The 3997-nt window shown below is 44.7% G+C and overlaps 1 long non-coding RNA gene across 1 annotated transcript in view; it reads left to right on the top strand.

The window, feature by feature from the left end:
- The first annotated feature begins 2096 nt into the window (after positions 1–2096).
- The window catches only part of LOC111269803 (uncharacterized), an 11018-nt gene continuing 9117 nt past the window's right edge, over positions 2097–3997 (top strand). The window contains exon 1 of the long non-coding RNA XR_002685941.2: positions 2097–3308. This is a non-coding gene — a long non-coding RNA (uncharacterized LOC111269803). The remainder of the gene's footprint in view (positions 3309–3997) is intronic.

Below are 3997 nucleotides of genomic sequence, written 5' to 3' on the forward strand. Positions count from 1 at the left end.
ATCGCACGAACACAACCAGCCGGACACAAGACCACAACGTATTGAAGGATACGATTACCATGTGAATAGACGCACTGAAAAGTAATTGAGTCATATGTCACAGAAGACAAGCACTCTGTCTTATCCAATAACAACGCAAGCTCGAAGTCGAATGATGAAGTCTTAGAAGTCGAACGAAGTAACCGAAGTCATCAAAGCTGAGTATCAAGTGGGAGGTTATTGAGATAGTCAAGAAGGAAACTTTCGAAATCGACTTTTCGTCGTTATCGAATGATGAAACACAAAAGCAGTTAAAGGAGGAAAGAGACGTAGAAAACGGCCCAGAAGTGATTTGTCTCGTGCACACCTGTGCCTTCTTGGTGGGGTTTTGGGGTGACATAATCGACGCACCGGAGCTCAACAGTGCCATGTTTCGTTCACTAAGAGCGAAACAATGTTTTCTTTAAAACAAAAAAAAAACAACCAATTGGCAGAACAACGTTTCTTTCTTGTTCCTTCAGCTCAATTACCCCTTTTAGTCAGTCTGTTTGTTGTCAGTGTTGATCACCTGTAGACAAGCGAGATCTTGTATATATATATATATATACATATATATTTTGCAGTTATTCCTTGTTTATTGACCAGTCAATCGACTAACATCAAGTCGTCCCACTGCTGGTGGAGGCTGTTCCTGCCGCTTAAGCCCATATAACTACTTGTCTCATTTTGTCCATTCTGAGCCGTCTTCTCATAAAAGTGTATATCCTACGTGAAGCAGTGAAATACAAAGAGATCCGCAGGCAGCAAAAACATGCACAGCGAGTAGCTGGCCATAGCCGTACGACGATCTACTACCGCACGATAGATACTGTGGAGTGCCGTCCATACAGTTTGACAGAATAATCTGCGGATGCCGATCGACACCGCACGGCATAGTGCCAGAGTTTGAATTGTGTGTCGGAACGGCTGAGCATCATCGCATGGCCTCCCGCACGCGGCGGGGGGTGCGCACGCCCCGACAAAGGACGTTCCGCATATCGACTGACGCTCTGCTGGAGCTTCTACTGCTCCACGGCTCGCTAAACAGACAACGGGCCGACGTACGCTCTGCTTGAACGCCGAAGTGCTTGAGCGGACAAGTCGAAGTCCCTGGCGCATTTAGAATAAGAGCTACCCAGTCGAGGCAAACGAATCACAGCGCCAGGAAAGAAGCGAGTCGCGATCGGCCATAGGCAAGCCAAGCAAGAACGCAACAGGGAACGGTCGCAGCGCATAGCACAGCATGCATCATCATTGTACGGTCCCATCAGTTCACCCGAAGCGTTCGTACACAACAGAGCGAAAGAGAAGACGCAAAAAACAAATAAATAATTCAAACAGAGACGGAGCAAGATGCGGAGGAAGCAATGGATAAAATCGAGTGGATAAGCTGGCATCACAGAGGACAACGACGAAGATCGACTGGCGCGACGCGGGCCGGACAATGCAATTGTAGACCCAGTTACAGGGGTACAAGTGATGATAACAACGACGAAAAAAGCCAATTCTGACGGCCCTGTGTGTGTGCTTCTAAAATGCAACATTATACAACACTGCGGTCTGTATGTATATGTGTAATGCCGAGGTCTGACTGAGATTATCGGGTAGAAAATTAAAATTGGCCGCTGGGCTGTTATGCTCGTTCACTTAAGAAGGTCTCACATTCTGACAAGTGGAAAGCCGTGACGGTAAAGATCGTTGTTTGCCTTCAGCCTGTCAGAACTATTACGTACTACTCAATCAAGATCATATGGCTGTAGTATGTCCGGCTGGTCTGTAGTTTTTGAACAATGTACCGTAGCATCGTTAGTGGAAATAGTGAACGTCCGAGCCTAAATCTCCATTTCGGGCACGTGATCTCACGCTATGGCGTGAGTCGTACGAGCGCCTATCATGGTAACCGACCTATTTTAAATACAATTCCAAAACACTTACAAATGAATAATACAGCGGCGCGATTTTAAACGAGATAGAATACAGACTAAATACGAAAATAGAGCTTTAACGCGAATAGTACGAGATTAAGCGAACATTACTTCTCCCTCTTCTCTTCTTTTTTTTTTTGTTTAGCGGACCACCTTGGCAAACGGGCCTAGTAAATGGTCACTTGTATTATGGCTTAAGATCTAGTCTTTTGTATGGATTTTTACAGTACTGCTATTCATAGACTGGGTAGACTTGGCCATATCGTCTGAACATCAAAAGCGCATAGTGAAGTATCACTCTAGCTAGCAGCATATTGCCAGCACACACATTAAGCACCTAAAAATAAAGGTCAACCAGGTCCTTTCGGCTTTTTTTTACAAGTTGTTTTGCTAGCTCGTTCGCCTATCTGACTCAGAGTTGCTAATATTGAACCGCTTGAACGCCAAAGCTAAGCATGCTAACCAATCATGGTTGGTGGTGCCCAGCGTCTGTAATAGCAACACCAACAACAATAACAAAAACAACGACAGAAGCCAGGCGACTTACCGAACGAAAGTCATCGAAAAACTAGACGCCACCTTTGAGCTGGCGATTACCAATGCCGACTGTCTGTTAGCCGCGGCGGCGATGGTCATGGTAAGCCGGACTGCGGAACAACCTTTAACTTCTTCGCCACTAGCGTCGCGAGGCCAGACGAGACGGGGACTTCAATCACAAGACTTCGAAATGTTAACACTTTGAACTAGTGAAAATACAGTGCCTCTAGCGATACTTGCAGTTCTAATCGGTATCGCTGTTGTCATGGCAAAATTTGTCGTAGTAATACGCTACCCCAATGACAGGAACAGACAGTGCGTTTTTCTCCTCGGTTCTTCTTGTCACTATAGCCGTCTTTCGATCCACAAACCGGCCGTCGTTGGCCGTTCGCACGAAGGAGTTTTTGTTTATCTAAAGAGTCGAAGGAAGATAAGCTTTTTGGTGCGCCGTGTGCCGCGAGTCTGTCCGTCTGTCGGTGGTAGTTCGACGTCGACCGACAACGAACGCACACAAATCGGTCCTGCGACCGCAACAACAACCACGGCGTCTGCCCTATGTGCCTGCACGCATTCTACTATACATTTCTGTGTGATTATGTGTGGCTATAACTGTGTGCGTGTATCTATCTGTCTTTTACTATTTGGAATTGTAGACGGTCGCTATCATGCTCGCCATTACTGCTGTCGTTACTACTACTACTATAGTACAAAGCAAAGTTCGTAAGCTGTGGGGGAAGTTGGACGCGTGTAGTTCTGAAGACAAATCGATGAAATCAGAGGATTCTTCTTGGACGGACTGCGGCGGTAACGGGCCGCGGCTAGCGAATGGTAAATGTACCCACTATGACATGGCCACCGTATGACCATTAATGGGAAAGAAAGAGATGCCGTCAAATTGCGCAACGGATTGGTCGTTGATAGCATTTCAATAGTTTCATGATTTTTTTTTAGTTTTAAATAACGAAGAGCTAGGGGATGGGAAGGGGGAGACGAAAAGCGATGGATTAGGGACAGGCCTTCGGCATCGGTCTTTTGTCCGGTAACAGGACATTGACGCATTGAGCGTCGACTAGATAGCATAGCTGTTAGGGAACATTACTAGCTGACTGCATCAAGCTCAAATAGATTGTGGAATTGAAATGGGTTAGCCAAATAGCTCGAATATGTTTTCGTTGATGCTTTTTGCGTTATTTTTTCGCTTGTCTATTACTATTATTGCATTGAAATAATATAAACATGGTTTTTATGTCCTCAGTTATACCGTAACGAATAATTGAAATGTTCAATATAAATCAAAGAACGTTCCAAGTACACATAACTTTATTTTGTGAAAGTATAGTGTGTGTATGTGTGTGTGTGTGTGTGCGTTTATAAATCACCTGCCGACATACATCTGTTGAAAGAAGGTTATCGATTTCGCAAAGTTGCTCTATGAATTTATGACGACGTTGAATAAAAATAGATATCTTTTTTAGATGTAAAAATCAAACAGCCATGACATTTTGACACCAATATAT

Source organism: Varroa jacobsoni, unplaced genomic scaffold (genome assembly GCF_002532875.2).
Source record: "Varroa jacobsoni isolate VJ856 unplaced genomic scaffold, vjacob_1.0 scaffold_1416, whole genome shotgun sequence".
In the NCBI taxonomy this organism is placed as follows: Eukaryota; Metazoa; Arthropoda; class Arachnida; order Mesostigmata; family Varroidae; genus Varroa; species Varroa jacobsoni.